Below are 13,909 nucleotides of genomic sequence, written 5' to 3'. Positions count from 1 at the left end.
AGGGGCAGAGAGAGAGAGAGGGAGAGAGAGAGAATCCCACGAGGTACAGAGAAAGAGGGAGAGAATGCATTGGGATTCTCTTTCTCTCCCTCTCTCTCTACCCTCCCCTCCCTCTCCCTCTCTCTCTGTCTCTCCTTCACTCTTGCTCTCTTTCTGAAAAGAAAAGAAAAGAAAAGAAAAGAAAAGAAAAAAAGAAAAAAAGAAAACCAGTGCTTTACTTAGCTGGACACACAGATGAATTATGCTTCCTGTATTACCCCTGTAGCTGTGGCCATGTGACTGAATACAAGCCATGGAACATGAGTTTTGAGGAAATACTTAAAAATAAATTTCCTGCCAACCCAGAAAACACCTCCACAAAGGTAGATAAGAAAGAAAAAAAAAAGTTTTGTTATTGAATACATATTAAACAATAGTGTGATGCCCATCACAGGTAACGGCTAAAGAAAAAAGAAATCTCATCCTTTTATATATGCATGTTAATTGTCCTTATCCAATGGGAAAATAAAACTTCTCATACCTTTTCAACAACCGGGAAGTCACATCTCGGAGTCAAGCATCTGGGCTAGAACAGGTAGACGGGGTGTCAGGCTCCTTGAGGTTCATATTTCAGAAAGGTGGCTGTGAGAAAGAGGTTCCTTAAATGCAAAACTGGCAAGAGGCTCATTTAGCTTTTAAAGAGATTACATACATTTCCGGGAGAAGGGAAAGCATTCAGTTTCAAGTTTTCTAAAGGAAATGCTAAAGGAGAGGGAAATGGGGAAAGTTCTGTTTCCCATTTAAAATTTTACATAAAAAAAAAAAAAATTTATTTTCCATCTATTGACCCTTATATGAGCAGAGGTGATGTGCATCTCCTCTAGGCCTTGCCCATGAGGATGTCCCACAAGTGATTCTCCATACCCTCTCTTTCTAACATCTTGATATAATGAAGCTCAGACGCCATATTTACACAGCTCTTCCAGTTGTTTGATGCTAATATATGTAACATTTCTTGTTTATATACAGGTTATATACACACATGGACAAAATTTCAAATATTAAAGGACTCTGTAGTCAACACCGTTGGTGCCCACACAGGTCCTCTGCCCGGCCAGCACACCCATTCGCGGCTGCTGAGTCTTGGCTGCTAGGGCTCACAGCTGCAACCTTCTCCAGAGAATTGCTCTTGGCCAAGTGGGATCTTCTTCCCGGAGTGATTGCCTCCCACCCCCAGGTGCAACCCACAGTCAATAATTGACCCAATGCATGGGTACAAAAAGCTGGCTCTGTTGCCTCAAGGTGGGATCAATACTTGGTGGCAATTTGTGCTCCTGCTTCCACAGTGTGAACAGGTAGAGACAACATCCTCGCTTAGCTACTTTTCCAGCTTTATCCTGCTTTCCTTACTCCCTGTCTCCTGGAAGCACTCCCTCAATCAACCGCATGCATGCTATTTCCTGTTTCAGTCTCTGCTTCCAGAGAATTTGACCTCAAGCAGTAATGTGGCTGACCCTTGTTCAACCCAAGTTTGAACTGTGAGGGTCCACTTATACATGATATTTTTTTTTTTTTTTGAAAAATACAGTAGAGTACTGCAAATGTATTTTCGCTTCCTTATGATTTTCTTTCTTTTTTAAAAAGTTTTTTTTGTGTTAGAGACAGAGACTGTGAGCAGAGACAGGAGCAGAGGGACAGAGAGAGAATCTAAAGCAGGCTCCATGCTCAGCACCGAGCCTCAAGGGGGCTCATTCCTACAACCTGGGATCATGACCTGAGCTGAAATCAAGCTGGACACACTACCAACTGAGCCACCCAGGTACCCCCTTATGATTTTCTTAATAGCTTTTTCTTAATAGCTTTTTTCTTAATAGCTTTTTCTTAATAGATTTTCTTTTCTCTAGCTTACTTTATTTTAAGAATACAGTATTTAATACATGTAACATACAGGGGGGCCTGAGTGGCTCAGTTGGTTAAACGTCTGACTTTACTCGGGTCATAATTTCACAATTCGTGGGTTTGAGCTCCACAATGGAGGCTCTGTGCTGACTGTGTGGAGCTTGCTGCTTGAGATTCTCTCTCTCACTCACTTTCTCTGCCCCTGTCCTGCTTGCTCGCTCTCTCAAAGTAAATACATAATGTTTAAAAAAATGCATGTAACATACAAAATGTGTCAACTGACTGTTTATGTTATCGGTAAGGCTTCTGGTCCACAGTAGGCTGGTTTTGAGAATCAAAAGTTATATGCAGAGCTTTGACTGGGGAGGGGCAGATCGACACCCCTAACCCCTGCATTGTTCAATGGTCAACTGTACAATTAAATGGGATGTCAGTAATGGAAGCAGTGACCTCTCAACTTGTTTTGGACTGGCAAATTTTCTCTAAGATACCCTGTGGAAAAAAAGGAAAAAGACTGGAAAGTCACATACACTTGTGTTATATGAAACTGCCTGTTTTAGTGTATTGCTAGACATAGCATACAGGTTTCCTCTTGTGTCCCAGCTATCACATATGTTGTACTGAGAGGACCCTGAAGCCTAACCTGGGCTTAGCGTAAAAGAGTGCTGACTGATACTTTTGCTGTAGGCAAGAGATAAGCATGTTCAGGAGGAGATGATGAGAGATAATTTTGGTGTTTTGCTGTTAAAACAAATTCTTCTCTTTTCTTAACATGATTACATTTTCAGTCCTAATTTTGGTGCCAAACTGAATGTGGTAAATTCCTCAGTAATTCAGTTTCAAAACAAGTGTGTAAATGCTATTTGAAAGGCGTGTTACAATACTGGTTAAGAACACAGGCTCACACACAAATGGCTAGGGATGAAATTCTGACTCCTCCACTTACAAACTATGTAATTGAAAGAGGACTTCAACTACCTACCTCTATTTTGACCTCAGTCTTTGATGCGGGGTCATGGAGCCCAACAGTCAAGAAAGAATTCCTAAGACATTTTTATAGAGCAAAAAGGTGTTTTTACAGGACCCATGGGTAGAAAGAGCCACACTGTGATTGTGAGGAGTGACTGATTTTATGGGGTTTTCTATCCTATGGAGGTGACAGTGACATTAGGGCTCCAGGAAATGGAGTCTGGGGGTCTATTATTAAATTTGTGTTTCTCCTGTAAATCATTAAGACAGTTACAAACTATAGTGCAAGTTTCATGTCCTACGTGACTTCGATCTTTATCGGTTCACCATTTGTTTCCCCCGACCTTTGTTCTTAGGCAGTCACTAGTGTCTGAGGAATGTTACACGTGTCCCACCTTAAGTGTGTGTGGTGGGGGAGGTTTCCAGGGGTGTCAGCTTGCGTTTTGCCCTCAGCCTTTGGTCCTCTCTTCAGTCGGTACTTTCTGATTAAGTTCTTTCCAGCTTATCTCTTAATTCAGGCAAAAGACCCTGCAGGCAAAGGATCCTGAGAGGCAAAACTATCCCTCAAGCAATAGGGACCACCGTGGGCCAGCAAGACCCTACTGTGAATGACCCCAAGACACGGATCTGACCAGACCTTTTCTGCCCACCTGCACGTACCCAACGACCCTTGCCCCATGTTTTCCTTACATAAACCTGGAAGTATTTTCAGCACTTTGGAGGCAGTCTTTGAGCCTAGTCCCGCTGTCTTCCCAGGTGTTGGCCTCACAGAAATAAATTCCTTACCACTGCTGGTATCTCTGCCTTTGGATTTTGTCAGCAGGGAGTGGTGGAACCTGGGACTGTATGGAACCCCAGAGCCAAGTGCTCTTGCACCCTTGAGTCCCAGTTATGCAACTTTGACCAAGTTACTTGACTTCAGTTTGAGTCTGTGAAACTATAATAATAATAGCTTCCTCAAATAATTTTTATCAGAATAGTTAAGTTGATTCATGTGAAACTCTTAGAATGGTGCCTGGTACATATGAAGTGCTCAAAAATTGTAAGCTTTTGTTATTATTTATCAGGAATCTCTACACCCAGCATGGGGCTCAAACTCACAACCCTGAGGTCAAGCATCAGTTGGTCCTCTACCAACTGAGCCAGCCAGGCACCCCGCAACTTTTGTTATTTTCACTTAATGATTCCAAAGTAGTACAGGCTTCATCAGTGAGTGATCATTCTTTACTTAAACTATGTGTGTGTGTTTTAATCACATAACTGGTCATTCATGCTAATTTTAAAAATATCTTATATCCTAGAATTATAATTTCTAGGTAATGGAATGCAACTACTTAAACTTTTAAAAGAATAAACTGTTTAATAAGGCTGGTTATTTTTTTAAAAATTTTTTTTAATGTTTATTTATTTTTGAGACAGAGACAGAGCATGAACGGGGGAGGGGCAGAGAGGGAGACACAGAATCTGAAACAGGCTCCAGGCTCTGAGCTGTCAGCACAGAGCCCGATGTGGGGCTCAAACTCACAAACAGCGAGATCATGACCTGAGCTGAAGTCGAACGCTCAACTGACTGAGCCACCCAGGTGCCCAACTACTTAAGCTTTTAAAAGAATAAACTGTTTAATAAGGCTGGTTATTTTTTTAATTTTTTTTAATGTTTATTTATTTTTGAGACAGAGAGAGACAGAGCATGAACAGGGGAGAGTCAGAGAGAGGGAGACACAGAATCTGAAACAGGCTCCAGGCTCTGAGCTGTCAGCACAGAGCCCGACGCGGGGTCGAACTCACGGACCGCGAGATCATGACCTAAGCCAAAGTCAGACACTTAACCGACTGAGCCACCCAGGCGCCCCAATAAGGCTCGTTATTGACCTTATTATCTATGAGTGGTCAGGTTAAGGTTGGGGAATGTGATTACTTCTGTCAGTTACAGATGCTAATCCCCTTAAGGGAAGGCAGTGAAAGAGAAGGTCAAAATGGAAGAGATGTAAAATTAGAGGTAGAAGCTCTTAGAAATATTGATTCGAAAAAGAACTTTTTAACAAGTTTCTTTTTCACCTTTGGAAGTTACTTTGAATGTTGATTTCTTTAATTCACTATTTTGGGCTGCCATTTGAATAATATGTATTCATCAGAAAATATTTCCTAGAGGCCTTGAAATCAGGTATTGATAAATATACCAAATATGAATGTTTTGTGAAGATCAAAATCCTACGATTTAGGATAGGTGTCCTCTATTCATTTCATGAACATGTTTGCACAACGTGCAAGAAACTGGAAATAATGATGACAATGTGAAAATAGTGTAATGTAGGTGGGTTGATGGGTTCCTAAGTGAAACACGAAACTGTAATCCCCAAGAGAAACCAGAAAGAACTCAGGATGCTTCTGTCTCAGACATGTGCTAATGTGGCTATTATTAGTCTGAGGAGGGAGGCACTGGAAAATTATTGCAGGAATAGTTTACGTTTAGGGGTGGTTGTTTTTCAAGCTACATTTAAATTTTAAATATGGTGAATATATTTTTTTTAATTTTTTAAACATTTATTTATTTTTGAGACAGAGAGAGACAGAGCATGAACGGGGGAGGGTCAGAGAGAGAGGGAGACACAGAATCTGAAGCAGGCTCCAGGCTCTGAGCTGTCAGCACAGAGCCTGATGCGGGGCTCGAACTCACGGACCGTGAGATCATGACCTGAGCTGAAGTCGGACGCTTAACCGACTGAGCCCCCCAGGCGCCCCAAATATGGTGAATATTTTAATTGTACCTCGTCCTGAGGTGCCCCAAATATGGTGAATATTTTAACTGTACCTCGTCCTGGGGCGCCCCAAATATGGTGAATATTTTAACTGTACCTCGTCCTGGGGCGCCCCAAATATGGTGAATATTTTAACTGTACCTCGTCCTGGGGCGCCCCAAATATGGTGAATATTTTAACTGTACCTCGTCCTGGGGCGCCCCAAATATGGTGAATATTTTAATTGTACCTCGTCCTGAGGCGCCCCAAATATGGTGAATATTTTAATTGTACCTTGTCCTGGGGCGCCTGGGGGCTCAGTCGGTTAAGCGTCCGACTTCGGCTCAGGTCATGATCTCACGGTCCGTGAGTTCGAGCCCCGCATCAGGCTCTGTGCTGACAGCTCAGAGCCTGGAGCCTGCTTCAGATTCTGTGTCTCCCTCTCTCTCTGACCCTCCCCCGTTCATGCTCTGTCTCTCTCTGTCTCAAAAATAAATAAACGTTAAAAAAAAAAATTTAATTGTACCTCATCCTTTGCAAAAAAGAAAAAGGGCTACATTTGCATTAGCATAGCCCAGGTAACACTTGACCCAGAAATTTCATTGAAAGGCAACATTCTTAGTTTATTAACATACTTGCCATGAGGATTCTGTGATGAAATAATTAAACACATTTCAAACAAGAGTTAGGGGCAGCTGGGAGACTCGGTCAGTTAAGTGACTGACTTTTGATTTTGACTCCGGTCGTGATCTCACAGTTTGTGAGTTGGAGCCCCTTGCTGGGCTGCTCTGTGCTGACAGTGCAGAGCCTGCCTGCTTGGGATTCTCTCTCTCCCTCTTTCTCTGCCCTCTTCCCCCCCCCCCCCCCACCTCTCTCTCTTTCTCTCAAAAATAAATAAGCATTAACATTTTTTCAAATAAGAGTTAATAGATAAGTTTATTGTGCTGGGAGAATTGTGGGTTCAGGAAACAGTCACAGAAAAAAGAGTCAAGTTCTATAATATGCCATTTATTAAAATTTTTTTTAATGTTTATTTATTTTTGAGAGAGAGAGAGAGAGACAGAGTGTGAGTGGAAGAGGGGCAGAGAGAGAGAGAGAGAGAGAGAGAGAGAGAGAGAGAGACATAGAATCTGAAGCACACCCCAGGCTCTGAGCTGTCAGCACAGAGCCAGACTCAGGGCTCAGACCAACGCACCATGAGATCATGACCTGAGCCAATGTCAGGTGCTTAACCGACTGAGCCACCTGGGCACCTCATGTGCCATTTATTTTTATGTGCATCATAACTGATTTAAAAAGGAATATAAGTGCCTTTTTCCTTAACTGAAGATAGTCTAAATAGTCCTTTATATTGATTGAGTTAATTATAACCAGATCTATAAAGACATAGTAGCTAAACATTGCAAGATTAATGAATAAATTTAAGTTTAATTTCCCTTAATATGCACAGGGAACAGATAAAATTTCCTACACCAAACAAGGAAATATGAATTATAATCTTAAGGTTAAGAGTTACTTAACAAACAACTCTTGGTATTAAAGTAGACTCCCACATGGGGTTTGGCATGTAATCATTCTTAGCAAATGTCAATTTTTTTCTCTTTGTCTTCTATTATATTGAGTTCTTCTTATTAAATATCCTATGTTTTCAGCTTATCTTTAGATAAGAAGTAAAATTCCAGCAAACACTGGGCACACCTATAAATATCAGCCAGTCTTCTAACCCTCCTGGATGACCCAGGCTGAAGAGAACACAATTTAATGCTTGGGAAAGAGGGAAATAAACCACAGAGTAATAGGTGCAGGCAAATGTCTCAGGTAAATTGCAAGCAAAAGTCAAGAGATCTAAACCCTCCCTGCTGCTCCATTTTAATGTAATTTTATTATTCACACTAGTTGATAGTGTGAGGAGGGAAGAGAAAATATAGCTAAAATTTTACTTTTTTTTTTGTTGGGTACAGTATCATTTATTGATAGTACATGATAAGGTAGGACTCCCCAAGCCCCTCCCCTTCTTCAGGGGGTCTGGGATGGAAAGTGGAGGTCAGGGGATTCTCAGTGTGTTTGGGGATGGGTTGGGACAAGGATTCCCCAGCTGCTGAGGGCCTCTCTCTTCCTCTTGCTGAGGCTGGTAGTCCAGGGGGCTCTTACTCTTTGGAGGCCACGTGGACCATAAAGTCCACTCCCAGTTGCTGTAGCCAAATTCATTGTCATACCAGGAAATGAGCTTGACAAGGTGGTCATTGAGAGCAATGCCAGCCCCAGCATCAAAGGTGGAAATAGCAGAAGATGACCCGGTCCTCAGTGTAGTCCAGGATGCCCTTGAGGGGGCATCCCGATGCCTGCTTCACCACCTTCTCGATGTCCTTGTATTTGGCAGCTTTCTCCAAGCAGCAGGTCAGATCCATGACTGATATCTTAAGGGTGGGGACACAGAAGGCCATGCCAGTAAGCTTCCCATTCAGTTCAGGGATGACCTTGCCGGCAGCCTTGGCAGCTCCAATAAAGCAGGGATGATGTTCTGGGAAGCCTGTTGGCCATCACACCACAGCTTCCCAAAGTGGTTGTCCACAGTAGAAGACTGTGGCAGTGATGGCATGAACTGTGGTCCTGAGCCCCTCCACAATGTCAAAGTTGTCATGGATGACCTTGGCCAGAGTAGCCAGGCAGTTGGTAGAAGGCATTGCTGACAATCTTGAAGGAGTTGTCATATTTCTCATGGTTCATGACCATCATAAACATGAGGGAATCAGCAGAAGGGGCAGAGATGATGGCCCTCTTGGCCTCACCCTTAAGGTGAACCACAGTCTTCTCCATGGTGGTGAAGACCCCAGCGGACTCCACAACATACTCTGCACTAGCATTGCTCCCACCCTGCATTAATAAGGATGGCTACATTGACAGAAAAAAGTAGACCTCTGAAAGAACAATAAGTTCATTTCTCATCTCATTTCAGAGTAGGTTTCTAAGTCAGCAGGTAACTCTCCTCTATGTAGTGATTCAGGGATCCAAACTCCTCCCATCTTGTGTTTCTGTCAACTGCTAGGACCTTTTCTTTATTTGTGCAGTAGAGGCAGGGTCACCATGTGCATATTGCAGCTGCTGGAAAGAGAAAGTAGAAAAAGGTTCAGCCTAATGTGTACTGATGTGGGTTTGGTGCATCTCACATTGCTTTGGATACAGCATGCTTGCATAACTACCTAACTTAATAGCGGCTGGGAACTCTAGTATAGCTGTATTCTCAGGAAGAAAAGGAGACTGGATTTTGATAGATACCTCTCAGCCTTGTTCATCCTCTCCCCTATCAATGCTAGCTATCTAAATCCTAAATATGATCATGTTAGTCCCTCAGTTAAAACAAAAATAGGGGCACCTGAGTGGCTCAGTCAGTTGAGCATCAGACTCTTGATTTTGGTTCAGGTCATGGTCCCGGGGTCATAGGATCGAGCCCTGCATCGGGCTACATGCTGAGCATAGAGCTTGCTTAAGATTCTTTCTCTCTCTCTCTCTCTCTCCCACTCTACCCCTCTCCCCTGCTTGTGAGTGTGCCCTCACTCTCTCTAAAATTAAAAACAATTCTAGTAAAAAAATACGTAGTGGTTTTCTATCAGTGAACAACAAATATCTCACACTAAACTATGTGTTGAATACTGTAGATACAAGGAAAAGGAAAATAAAGATTTGATATTTATCTTCTTGGAGCTTATGGAGGAGCTAATATCCTAGGACTCTCACGTGGTTTTTTTTCTCTCTCACCCCTACACCGCATCCGTCATAAAGACCTGTGAATTCTACTTCCATCCAAGGTACTACACATCCTTTTTCCTCTGGTTCCCACCAGCATCACCACGCTAGATCTTTTTAAAAGCTTGAATTGCATAGCTCCTATATAACCAAATTTATAGAGGGTTTTATATCAAATGAGCCATGAATGTGCAGAGTATAGAGAGAAAGGAAGCATTTAATTTTAACTAATTTGTTGACATTATTTTATACTTATTCTCATGCTGCTCTTGCTTGAAGCTATGAGGGAAACCTTTTCCAGAAATGCTATTCGATCCCTTTTCTTTTGTGTAATGGCTAGGTTCGTTACCTGTGGTGGTGGTCCATGAGATTTCCTCTGATATTCTTAAAAAAATTTTTTTAAGGTTTATTTATTTTTGAGACAGAGACAGAGCATGAATGGGGGGAGGGTCAGAGAGAGAGAGAGGGAGACACAGAATCTGAAGCAGGCTCCAGGCTCCTAGCTATCAGCACAGAGCTCTACGAGGGGCTTGAACTCACGGACCGTGATATAATGACTTGAGCCAAAGTCGAATGCTTAACCGACTGAGCCACCCAGTGCCCCTCCTCTGATATTCTTACAACAAACTCCCTTCAATTTGGATTGCTTGAGAGGTGCCTGCGTGACTCAGTTGGTTGAGCATCCGGCTCTTGGTTTCGGCTTAGGTCATGATCTCACAGTTTGTGGGTTTGAACCCTGTGTTGTGCTCTGCACTGACAGTGCAGAGCCTGCTTGGGATTCTCTCTCTCCATCTCTCTATGCCCCTCCCCTGCTCACTCTCTCTATTTATTTTTGAGAGAGAGAGAGAATCCCAAGCAGGCTCTGTGTTGTCAGTTGCAAAGCCCCATGTGGGGCTTGGACCCACAAACCACGAGATCATGACCTGAGCCAAAGTCAGATGCTCAACTGACCGAACTATCCAGGTGCCCCAATATATAAAGGTTGAAAACATTTGGATTGCTTGAATGGCTTTGTGCTTCTAGGTACCAAAAGATCCTTGGGTAAAATATTTTTTTATTTTTCAAAAAGTGTATTTAACATTTAATGGGGATATTGCATGGCACTAGCTGTTTGAGGGTTACCATATCATCCTGAATGGAAGGGCTTTGGCGGTGGCTGATGCCCAGGCTGAACAAGAGCCAGACATCTGTATTATTTTTCTATTGCTGCTGTAAGAAAACCACAAACATAGTGGTTTAATACAATACCCATTTGTTATCTCATAGTTCTTTAGGTCAGAAGTCTGAAATTATGTCAAGATTAAAAAAATAATTCTTAAAAGTACATGTAATAGTGAACTACAATTAAAACAATTTGTTCTAGGGGCTCTGGATGGCTCAGTCATTTAGGCAGGTGACTTCAGCTCAGGTCATGATCTTGTGGCCTGTGGGTTGGAGCCCCGTGTCAGGCTCTGTGCTGGCAGCTCAGAGCCTGGAGCCTGCTTCTGATTCTGTGTCTCCCTCTCTCTCTGCCCCCTCCTCTGCTGTCTCTTTCTCAAATAATAACATTAAAAAAAATTTTTTTTTAAAATGATTTGTTCTAGTTATGGGATTGAATCATAAGCTCGTTCTGAAGTAAGGAAGAGAGGAGAGCATTGTAAGTGATAAGACATCTGACCCTAGCAGCATCTCTTAGTAGCTGTGGGAGTTAGGTTAAGTTACTTAAGCTTTCCCAGCAATATATAATATATTTCTATATAATAATAACACCTAAATCTTAGACTCATTATAAAGTTATAGGAGAATACTTGTAACAAAGCATATGTAAAACTGTTTGGAATAAAATAAATGATCAATAAATGTCAAATAAAAAAAATTTTAAATAAAGGAGATGATGTAAAATAGAACTCTTCTTAGCTTTTACAACTGTGAAATGCTTAGATCTTAAGAATATAGTTTGATGAGGGGCACCTGGGTGGCTTAGTCACTTAAGTATCCAACTCTTGGTTTCAGCTCAGGTCATGGACTTGCAGTTTGTGGGATCAAGCCTTGAATCAGGCTCTGTGCTGACAGTACAAAGCCTTCTTGGGATTCTGTCTCTCTGCCCCTCCCCTGCTCCTGCTCTTTCTCTCTCTCTCAAAATAAATAAATACACTGAAAAAAAGAAAAAGAATATGGTTTGACGAGCGTTGATAGATATTTATGTTCCTGTGTAACTCACATCCCAATTAAGCTGTAGACCTTTGCTGTCACCTGTCACTCCTGAAGTTTCTCTGTGGCCCTTTCAGGTCCCTTTTTCCTACTCTACAAGAGGTAACTTCTGTTTTATCTCTAAAAAGTAGTTTGGCCTGTTCTTGAAAGTTATATAAATAGAACTTTACAGTATGTACTTTTCTAGTATCTGGCTTCTTTTTTAATCAGAATAATGTCTGTGGGATTATCTATGCCATTGTGTGCTCCAGGTATTCGTTCCTTCATCTTGCTGAGTAGTATGAACATATCACAATTTATTTATTCCACTCTTGATGGATATTCGGGTTGTTTTCAGCTAAGAATAAAGCCGCTTGGGTTGGTTGAGTGACCGACTTTGGCTCAGGCCGTGATCTCATGGTTCATGGGTTCGAGCCCCCCGTCAGGCTCTATGCTGACAGCTCAGAGCCTGGAGCCTGCTTCAGATTCTGTGCCTCCCTGTCTCTCTTCCCCTCCCCTGCTGGCAGTTTCTCTCTCTTTCTCTCTCTCTCTCTCTCTCTCTCTCTCTCTCTCTCAAAAATAAATAAACATTTAAAAAAAAAGAATAAAGCTGCTTGGGGTGCCTGGGTTGCTCAGTCAGTTAAACTTCAGCTCAGGTTGTGATCTCAGGTTGTGGGTTTGACCTCCACATCGTGCTCTGTGCTGACAGCTCAGAGCCTGGAACCTGCTTCCGATTCTGCATCTCCCTCTCTCCCTGCTCCTCTCCCACTCACGCTCTCTCAAAAATAAATAAACACTAAAAAAATTAAAAAGAATAAAGCTGCTCTAAACAGTAATGAAAACATTTCTGGTGGATAGGAGTTTTCATTTCTCTCAATACCTGGGAGTAGAATTTCTGGGTCATGTAGTAAGTATGTGTTAAATTTAGTAAGAACAGTTTTCAAAAGTGGGCACACCAGCTTATAGTCCTACCAGTAAAAGATAAGAATCTCGTTACTCTACTTCCTTGCCAGCACTTAATCCTGTCCTATTGTGTGACAGTGAAGGAAACCAGAATATGTCACCCAGAATATGCCACTTTGGCATATTTGATTATTTTGAATTAAGAGCACTTAAGAGTAGGTGCAAGGACAGTCTGACCCTTCTTTTTCTTGCTGAAAGCAGGAGATAAAACTCCCGTGTGAACCATACCTTCCCTGTACCAGGAGGAAAGAAGACCTTCTTGTCAGATCAGAGACTGGAGGAATCTGTGAACAAATCTTACTCCGTTGTTCTTCTCTCATATGTTTGTCTTCCTCAGTTTGCTGACTTGGGAAACCAAAAACTGATTTTCTTTGCCTTTCAGTTATTACCTTTTTTGAAAAAAATGTTTAATGTTTATTTATTTTTGAGAGACAGAGACAGAGTGCGAGCGGGGTAGGGACAAAGAGAGAGAGAGACACAGACTCTGAAACAGGCTCCAGGCTCTGAGCTGTCAGCACAGAGCCAGATGCTAGGTTCAGACTTGGGAAGGGCAAGATCATGACTTGAGCTGAAGTCATAGCTTAACTGAGTGAGCCACCCAGGCGCCCCTGTTATTGCCTTTTGTTGAAGGTGCTACCTAAGCTGGAAGTCTAAGCTGCCATTTTCAGTTACTTTCCAGTAGAGTTTCTGGAAAGTATGGTAGGCGCCATGCTCGTCCATGTTTTTCTCTTGTTAATCTGTCTTTTTATTAGAGTCTCAGCCAGAAACCTAAGATGGGTAAAATTTTTCCTCCTTTACAACAGGGACTATGCCCAATTCTCTCTCTGTTGCCCCATGTCAGCCTCACAATGACCCAATAAAACAGGTGCTAATATCACCCAAATTATATAAGATAAGGAAATTGAAGTACAAAAATAAGAACTAATTTGCCCCAAATCGCACAACTTTCAAATGGTGGTACAGGAAATTTCACAGGGTAGCCTGCCTCCAGCACTGCTCTCATTCAGATACTGCCTCTCCAGATACAGCTTAAAGAGAGAGAGCTATAATGTATATCGTTCCCATATTTTATATATAATAGATTACATTTCATTCTTACGTACAAATGAAAAGAGTTGGCCTAAGTAGATGATGTTGTGAGTTTATCACTTGTGCCCCCTACTTTGACTAAATTTCCTGGTTATTTTTCAAAGCTTCAATGTTAAGGTGTATTTTTTTCATCCTGGGTCATGCAAATGATTCCAAGGAGGCAGTCAGGACTAAATTATAGCTGTTGTATGAGAATGACTATATGGTTAGGCAACAATACTCTTAGGTCTTCTTTCAACATCAAACATCTATTTTACAAAGAAAGTAGCTGCTGTATCCATAGGAAATATCTGTAAATCATTTGCTAAGAAGTTAGCTTTTTATTTTGTAATTTTTAGTCCCTGTAATCACATTTCATG

The 13,909-nt window shown here is 41.9% G+C and overlaps 1 pseudogene; it reads right to left on the bottom strand.

Annotated features, from left to right (window-relative positions):
• Positions 1 to 7,629: 7,629 nt before the first annotated feature.
• On the bottom strand, positions 7,630 to 8,465 carry LOC122204569 (annotated as a pseudogene).
• Positions 8,466 to 13,909: the final 5,444 nt, after the last annotated feature.

Source organism: Panthera leo, chromosome D4, assembly GCF_018350215.1.
Source record: "Panthera leo isolate Ple1 chromosome D4, P.leo_Ple1_pat1.1, whole genome shotgun sequence".
Lineage (NCBI taxonomy): Eukaryota > Metazoa > Chordata > Mammalia > Carnivora > Felidae > Panthera > Panthera leo.
Note: the sequence above shows the minus strand (reverse complement) of the source record. Positions and strands in the feature narration are given on the sequence as shown.